The sequence below is a fragment of the Dendrobium catenatum genome, unplaced genomic scaffold, assembly GCF_001605985.2.
Source record: "Dendrobium catenatum unplaced genomic scaffold, ASM160598v2 original_scaffold_92254, whole genome shotgun sequence".
NCBI lineage: Eukaryota > Viridiplantae > Streptophyta > Magnoliopsida > Asparagales > Orchidaceae > Dendrobium > Dendrobium catenatum.
The window spans coordinates 35,623-45,226 of NW_021410695.1; the positions used below are offsets into that span (position 1 = coordinate 35,623).

At 32.0% G+C, this 9,604-nt stretch overlaps 1 non-coding gene across 1 annotated transcript; it reads left to right on the plus strand.

Annotated features, from left to right (window-relative positions):
* Nucleotides 1-867: 867 nt before the first annotated feature.
* On the plus strand, nucleotides 868-972 carry LOC114578611. The gene has a single exon (XR_003699609.1). It is a non-coding gene; the product is annotated as a small nucleolar RNA R71 (small nucleolar RNA).
* Nucleotides 973-9,604: the final 8,632 nt, after the last annotated feature.

Here is a 9,604-nt window from a genome sequence, read left to right on the forward strand (position 1 = left end):
TGATTTCAACCAAGGTAAGAACCAATTCAAATTTAAGCCTGTTTAAATCAATTTTGAAGGGCTTTGATTTTAATAATTAATACTTTCTAAAATAGCTTTTTAGTTAAAAATTTTCTTAAATTGTTTTTTTTTTTTTTTTTTTTTTTTTTTTTTGCTATAGGACTTTTATTCATCTAATAAAGATTTTACTGTTGGGTGGAGCACATGGGAAATGGCTTTAAATCATATTTCAGACTTTGTCTTTTTACATATCATATGTAAAAGAATAAATCAATAAACATTAGATATATTTTTTAAAAATTACTTTATACATTTTTTGTCTTTCTCTTTATAAGGGTTTCCTAATCCGTTCCTACTTCTAAGTTGTATATTATGACAGTGTTTTACTAAGTTTTGATAATAAATTAGCAGAGCTAATTGCCCTATTTGACCTTCAATTTTTTTAAGCATTAGATTGATTATTCATTTGTGTTTCTAACTTGAGAATAATATATTCTAAGGATTCCTTCATATTCCTTGCATGATATGTTTATTCAGGTTCTGTGGGGCAACGCTATATATCTTGACGCAACAACTCTATATCTCCTAAGATCACTATTAACCTTCAATTCATCCAATTTTTTAGAAATATCATCAACTTGAGCTGTCAAAATAGATAAATAATCTTTTCTTAAAATCTCAACCACTCTTTTAGGATTCGTCTATATGTAAGCCACTGAAAATTATTTGTTAACATTTCTTCAATTAATTCATAAGCATTTTCAAAAGGCTTTGGTATCAAAGAACCTCTAACTGCAACATCAATTATGACTCTAAGGGATCATGCCATTCCATTGTAAAAAGTTTGAATTATCAACCAATCATGTAAAGCATGATGAGGACACTTTCTAAGCATCTCCTTGAATCTCTCACAACCGTCATAAATAGATTCTCCTTCTAACTGAGTAAAAGAAGTAATGTCATTCAAAGCTTGACAGTCTTAGAAGGGGAAAAATACTTTCATAAAAATTTGTGGGTTAACTCATTCAATATGATAATAGAGCCTGAGAGTAAAGAATTTAATTATATTTTGCTTTGTCTCTTAGAGAAAATGGGAATAATATAAGTCTAATGATATCATTACTTGCACCATTATACTTAAATATTACACAAATTTCTAAGAAACTTCCTAAATGTATGTTAGAGTTTTTAATAAGAGTTCCTCCAAACTAAGAATTTTGTACCATCTGAATAATTGTAGGTTTTAATTCAAAATTATTTGCATGAATGCGAGTCTATTTATACTTTGTTTATTCCATCAGCTAAAGGGTTTGCAAAAGCCTTAAGAGGTATAGAATGATCTAAGTTTTGAACAAGGTTGGTCATTTAAAAAATCTTTATGTTGGTTTTAATTTTAGAATTAAAATTTAAATGTGCCTCCCCTTTATGTCTTGAAAGCATGCAACCACATATATGTAATCAATAAAATTAAAATAAAAAGAATAAAAGAATATAATATGATTAATTATATAATTAATTCAATAATATAGTAAATTTGCAAATAAAGTAAATTCTTCCCTGACAATGGCGCCAAAAACATGATGGGGAGATGAAGTAACCTAACGAATTATGAATTTTATGCTAAAAATTGATTAAATTTTATAATTAAATTGATATTATATTATTATTTTATTATAAATATCTAAAATCACTTAACATAATCCATTAAAAACAATTAAATCCCTTAATCCTTTGGCTAAAAAGAGTAAAAGTGATATTTGAGAGAAAATAGAGGGAGAGAGAAAATGAGACCTAGGATTTAGAGGTCGTTGAGTTATTTTCATAGATCGATCCTATTAGGAGATTTACACATCTCATTGTTAGGAATCATTATCTTATTTCTGATTTCAATAATTTAGTATCTGTAGAATTTATTTTGATCAAATTTAAATTTTCGTTATTGAAAATGAGGATAATTTTGTTTTAATAAATTTTTCACCACGTAATTTTTTATATGTTAGACATATTGATATTATAAATATTTTGAGTATTCTTTAAAACTTTTTTACTATGTGATTTTAAAAAATCAGTAATTTTTACTAAATCAAAATTTTATTTTGACATAAATATAATATTTTAGTTCAATTAAAATTACATAATGTTGTTATATATGATCTCTAGAAATTTAATTAATTTCTGAAAATATAAATTTATGCTCAGTAGAATTTTCTATTGCCTACTGTTATGATATTTTTTGAATTAAGCTCAATTATACTTTATTTACTACAATTCATTAAAAATTAATGTGGATATGTGATTGAGTAATAAGTGATCAATATCACTATTATAATATGACGATAATAATAATGTGCGTGAGGGAAAAAAATAAATAAAGATTAGTTATTCATTGATGTTAATTGGAGACTGATTGACTTGTACAAGATTGTGGGTCAACGGGCTTTTCTTTAAATACTATAGTTTGATATTATCCTCTATTGCTTCACGTGATACTGATTTAAATTTATAAGGAGATAATTATTGTGCCGATGGATAAAGAGTGATGACTCTATTTACCGAGTTAACAATTTACTAATACTGATACGATACTGAAAAAATACCAATTAAGCCAAAATTCCTTACTTCTTTAATCTGACTACTGAAATGTATGCAATTGAGATATTATTTTATTAATGTACGTATTATTATTACTGTACAAATTTACTATTGCTATATTATTTTACTGTTATTGATATACCTAAATCGATATTATTTGATACTATTAATTCACTATACTGATACTAAGTATGTGACATACTAAGCACGTAATATGCTGAGCATGTGACATATTTATATCATGTGTAGATTATTCTAAGGTTTTACTATATTGATATAGTTCTTATAGTTTTTATTGAGCTTTTGGTTTAACTAATTATATGATTTCTCTACTGATTGATGGTAATGATATGATGACTACTTTAGTGATTTGACACCCATATATACTAGTTACTAATTTCTCCATTACACTACTTTACTAGTTTTCGTATTGTATTGTTTTACTTGTTATAGACTTTATTGCCACTGCACGTATATTTTACTATTTTTGTATTGATTTGTGATTATATTAATGTTACTGTTATGATTTGATTATGGACATGCATATTGCTCCTTTGTCATGCTTTGAGTTCAATTATAAGATTTAGTTATTTGTTGTGCACTTGAGCTTATTATATATGGTTAAATAATTTATTATCAAGATAAGAGAGTAGGAGTGTGAGATTGGTCATGACCCTTTAGGTTTAGATTCTTATTATATTAGATATTCTTTTATACTTATGACAGAATAATATGATTTGATTGTATAAATTTTTAGTAATATACTTTTTCTTTGGAAATGAATACAGTTGTCTATATTGATATTTTAATTGATAGTTTAATTTTTATTGGTATTATTACAGATAAATAAAATTAGATAGTTTTAATTGTTGTTAAATAAATGATAAAAAAAAATCGGAACTGCAGGCTTGGATGCATAAGGCAGAGCTGTGTGAGTGGGCTCTAATGTGGTCGAAATTAGAACCACGAGGGCAGGCTCGGACATGCTCAAACACAAAAGGTGGATGTAACATGGGCTCGGACGTCGAAGCAAAAGCGAAAGCGCACTGTGAATGCGAAACCGGCAGCCTTGCAAGCTGGCTCGCGAGCCGATCGATCCGGAGCTCACCTTTCGAGATTGCCTCGAGTTTAAGCTCGGGATTTGGCTCACTAGTCAAGATTGAGTTAGGCATGACTCGAGCTCGACTCGACTTGTTTGCACCTCTGTCATCAGGTGAAACTATCAAGCAACGATGATCGAGTGACAACTGTTAAGTTATGTCATTCATGTGACAACAAATTAGGCAATGGCATGTGGGTTATATCGACTAGATCAGGTGATGGTGATTTGATGACGAAAATTATCGACATCTATTGAGCAATGATAGCCATGCAATGATTGCTGCTTGTAGTAACCGTTGACGTCCAAAGTCAAACATGGCTCTGGAATTCTTTAGATCTACACGCCCTCTCTCAAATTTGAGATCCCTTCAACATAGAAAATGAATGTTTATTTATTATTATTTTGATTGTTATTTTTGTAATTTTAGTCAAAATATCCAAACACTTCATCAGATGACCTCGTGTTGATTCACTCTATCATTACTAATCTTTTAATATTTAAGTGTTTTATGATATCATAATCTATCGAGTGATCCTAATCTCATTGAGTATATGCATGTAAGATTAGAAGATCATTTGGTCCATCAAATAGTGTTAGAAAAATTTTAATTACTCTTTAGATGCTAGATTTAAGCTTATTTTGACTCAAATTGAAACGCTCGTGTCGTCGCAATAGTAATCTTATCAAAATGTTCTTTTTAACTATAAATTTGTTGAAATCAAAATTTGGGTGACCTTAAATTTAATTTTGGAAGTTCTTAATTCAAGTATCGCATTGAAACCAATTACTATATCGTAAATCATAATTGTAACCAAGTACTGTATCATTAATAATAATTTTAGCCTTTTCTGAAATTGTTAGCAGTTGAAGAAAATAATTATTGAAAGTCTTAACTTTAAACTCCCCAATTTTTGTCAAAATTTACTCTTATGACTATTGACCTTTGAAAGTATCAAAATTGAGTTTTAAATGTCGAAAAAAATCTTGAGAATTTTAAATGCCAAAAAGGCTTTACTTTTTTTTTTAAAGAAAAATATTTTAAAAATCTATTAATTAAAAAAAATCTAAAAAAGTCTGCAAAAAAATTGAAATTTTCAATAAATCATTCCTTCACCTATAAATACCTTCTATTAGTCACGAGTGAACACGAGATAAAGTGGCAATGTAGAAATAACAATAAGTAAAATTTTCCTAAGAAATATCAATAATATGCATACTATTAACATTTCTCCCATTTTGATCTTTATACTTTTTTTAAAGTAGCGTCATTCTAACATGAAACTTATGCTATGAAATATGAGCAATTATTACGTCAGGTCACCTGACACGTCCATAAACTAATAATCATGCGTCACGTCACCTGAAACTTGGTATTGCTCGGTATACGTCCGGATTTTCTATTTTTTGTCCGGACATAATAATTACTATATGAAATAGTTAGTCGATAAGAAAGAGAGCGAATCATCATAATCTAGTAAGATTGATACTTAGTAGTAGTCGCAAATCTCATAACAAACATTAACTATTCCTAGAGTGTTGGGCGGATGCAAAAAAGAGTAGGCCCTAGTAGAACTTAATGATAATCATTTGAGTGTAACACATCTGCACTATGAACTTATTTTTTCGTATGCATTTTTACTTTATGAGACAAATCTGATAATTTGAATTTACCCTTAGATTATGCAAATATCTTATTTCTTTTTTATGATTGCTCTAATGAAAATGATTAATTGTTGTTGTTGCGGACTAGAACATTTGCGGTGATAAAGAAATCTAAAGTTTAACTTCCTAGCTCTATATGAAGATCCAACACACAATCAGATAAAAAAGAAGGGTGTAGCGTTCATAAGAGATACCAGAGTTTTTACTTGGAAACCCCTGAAAAAGAGAAAAAAACAGGGGGCATTGCCCAGTTTAAATGAATCCACTAGTGTTTGCAGTTGATTACAAATGAGGCCCTTCCTTGGGAAGAAGACATTGGCTTGATTTAGCAAATATACATCATATAGATTGCATTGCATGGTGAAAGTTGGAAAAATCAATGTCGATATGTTCATTTGGTCGGCAGGACTATAGTCGGGCGACGGTGGTTGGAAGGACCATAGTAGGGAGGTAGAGGTTTGAAAGACCGTAGTTGGGCAACGGTGTTCGAATGGACCGTAGTAGGCGAGCGATGGAGATCATAAATATTGTAGTGGGGAGAAAGTGGTTAGAAAGATCGTAGTCAGGCAATAGAGATCGGAAAGTTCATAGTCTGGTGAAGGTGGTCAGAAGGACCGTCGTCGGCAGACGACGGAGGTTGGAAAGATCATAGTAGGGTGACAGCTAGTGGACAGACATAAGTCCGATGACGACTGGTGGCCTGGTAGAAGTTCGGCTAAGGTCAGTGGATGGGCATAATTTTGATGTCAATTGGTGCAAGTCAGGCGACAACCAGTGGTCGGGCAGAAGTCCTGCGACAATTAGTGGCAAAGCGAAAGTCCTGCGATAGTCGGTGGTCGGGCATAAATCCGGCTTCAATTGGTGGCCGGGCAGAAGTTTGACTATAATTAGTGGTCAGGCGGAAGTCTGGAGATAGTTGATGGCCGGGCGGAAATTTGACAAATGTACAACCACGATCGGTGGTCGAGGAGGAGTCTAATGGTAAGAGAACTTTGATTTCTTTTTCTTTTCTCTCTTTCTTCTCTTCCTTGCTCCCTCCTCCATTAATGAAGAATGAGAAGTCTATTTATAGTTTTTTGGGAGTGACATGACCAGCAAATATTAAGAAAATCAAGGATATGTTTAGAGTGTTTCAAATAGACGAGCAATATCTACTTCTTTGATCGTGGATGGTTTATCAAGTATTTAAGTGCTTTAATGATATCAGACTTTAGCGATCTTTGGCTTGTTGGATTTGTCTCGTCGAGCCACTCGATTCGACTATAAGCATGTCACTTTTGAAAATCATTTGATTGCCCAATTTATGATTTGAATCTTCCAGTTGTGCTTCGGGTCCTTGATTTGAACACTTTTGGCCTCGTATTATGTCAAATTTAGAGTTATTGGGTTCATCTTTTTGAGACGTTCAATTTGACTATAAGTTTGTTAAAATCAAAGTTCAGATAGTCTTGAATTTAAATTTAGAAGTTTTCAATAAAAATTTGCCTCAAAATTTGTGCTGATCGAGACAATTTACTGATGATATACCATTTCTATATTTCTAATATTCTATGTTGAAGAAATTCAAGACATAAAAAATATTCAAGTTGCTCAAATATTAAAAATAAAGAAAATTAAAAAGTTGTTCAAATATTAGTTATTTTAATATTAAAATAATGAGAAGGCAATCTTATCCCTACGCTTCAATAATGTACCATACACCTAACAAAAAAAAATCTCCAAATTCATTTTACATACAATCAAATAATTCAAAATATTCAACCTATTTTTCATACTTAAATTCAAATAATTATTAATATGTCAGAATCATTCAGCTAACAAATCAATAATTCATTTGGATTAATTTTTTACCACTATATTTTATTGCTTCCAAAAAAAAAAATTTATAAGAAAAATATTTTGGAAAATTGTCCCAAATCAAGCTTAACTCTCCCTATTTTTTTAAATCCAAAATACTGTGCGTTCTTTTTGAAAAATAAGAGCAACATACTGAAAACTTAAAAATTATTAAATGTTATGAGATAAAATGAAAATAATGAAGATATTATTAGAATATGAATAACGCTTTATTGTTCAGCCTGCACGAATAATTTTATATATAAGATCACGTGTTCTTTGGTGTGGACCCCCCGCCCTCTTAGCCACATGTGTAAGAGAGATATTCATCTAATATTTTTAATTTAATTAGAAAAATAATGTAGCTCAATTTTATCTATAATTAAAAATATTCAGCCTGTTTTAAGAATAATGTAGCTCAATTTAATTAGAAAAATAAGCTAAACTCTTAAACATCGATGTGTCATTTGATGTAATTGTTAAAATTTCATTAAGAAATTTCACAGTTAAGCGTGATCATCAAGGAGAAATTCTGAGATGGATGACCTCCTGAGAAGTTACACTATCAGGATAGAATCGTGAAGCTCTTAGATTAAAGCGGACAATATCTCAATAGTTAAGAGTTTGTCAGAGCAATACATCAGCCATAAAAGACAAGTGCTACGTCGTGGGAGCCACCTCTTGAACTCTATATGAGACAAAACACTACGTGGCGGGAGTCACCACTTGAATTTGTAAGAGCCACCTTTAAATCTTATCTATATGGCAGATGATTCTAGGATAAAGATGCTGACGAGAATGCCAGTTACTTAAGTGGGGGAGATTACGAAACCCATTTACTAAAAAAAGTAAACTCTTAAACATCAACGCATCTTTTGGTGTAATTGTTAGAATTTCTTTACGAAACTTCACAGTTAAGGGTCGTCATTTCGGAGAAATTTTTGGATGAGTCACCTCCTCAAAAGTTTGACAAACATGACAAAACTATGATACCCTTAGGCCAAAACGAACAATATCTCGATAATTAAGAGTTTGGATTGTTACAGGTTGAGAGTTTTGACTAACAATCAAAATGTCTAAGTTCGACTCTTGCATATGCAATATGTGAATGAATTTATTCTAATTGACCTAAATATTGTAAAAAAATTAGAAAAATAGAAAAGTTTTATTTTTACTGTTGACTTTCCGTTGGGCTATCTTAGTCAAACAAAGCGAGTGAAAAAGAGGGTAAGTGATTGAATAAAGATTGGGGGGTAACAAAGTATTGATATAAATGAAAAATTATAAATGGCACCATTTCTTTTAAAAAGAACGAAAAAACTTTGCATGCTTATGTCACAATATTTAGAAGGCTATTGGCTTGTTTAGGGGGAAATTTTATTTGGTTCGATAACCTGACGTAGCTCTACATTCGGTAAGCAGTAAACAGGAGTCACGTGTTCTCACTATTTACCGCGCGGCCCGACAACCAGACTAGGAACGGACCCGGGAGTTTGCGTATTGCTCGGTATTGCTAGGTATTGGTCGATTTTGCTCGACAAAAATGAAAAATACCATTATGTGAAGACCAATACCGAGCAATACCGAGTTCTTTTAGGTATTGCTCGGTATTGGTCTTTACAGAGCGGTATTTCTCATTATTGCCAAGCAATACCTAGCAATACCGAGTAATACCTAGTAATACCGAGCAATACGCGAACATAGTAATCCCGGATTCCGGTACGAGGCGGGTCGTCGGGCCCCGCGGTAAAGAGTAAGAGCACGTTGCGACATATTATTGGCTACCAGACGTAGAGCTACATCAGGTCACCTGACCTAATAATTTTTTGTTTAGGGGAGAATGAAATGTGCTCTCATAATGAATTAGGTGCATGGTCTTAGGGATTTAGAGTTTGAACTTGAGCTTTATAATTTAAGAGAGCTCATAGACAATAGGAATCTCGAAGCTCCACTCGAGCAGCATTATTGGGCCACTGTCTGATCATCGTCATTGAGCCCCAGCTCAATCGGCATTATCGAACCACCACCCAACTGCGAACATCGAACCACCTCCCAACTGTTGTCGTTAAATCACTTCCTGACTGTCGGCATTCAAAAATTGTCCAACCACTATCATTGAAATATCGTTCAACCACCCTTGTAGCACCATCATGACAGCTATAGTTCTCCAACCACCATCGCCCAACTATGATCATTTGAACATTTCGTTTGAAACGATCCACATATCACTTTTTTCTGAATTCAATTCTCCTACCACTATCATTTGACTATGATCATTCAGCGATTGTCGTCGTCTGACCACTATCTTTGATTATGTTTCTTAAGCTATCTTTGCCCAACTATGGCCCTTTGGCCCTCGTTGTACTACTTTGATTATTCAGTCATCATCGCTTAACTACAATCCTCTAACCT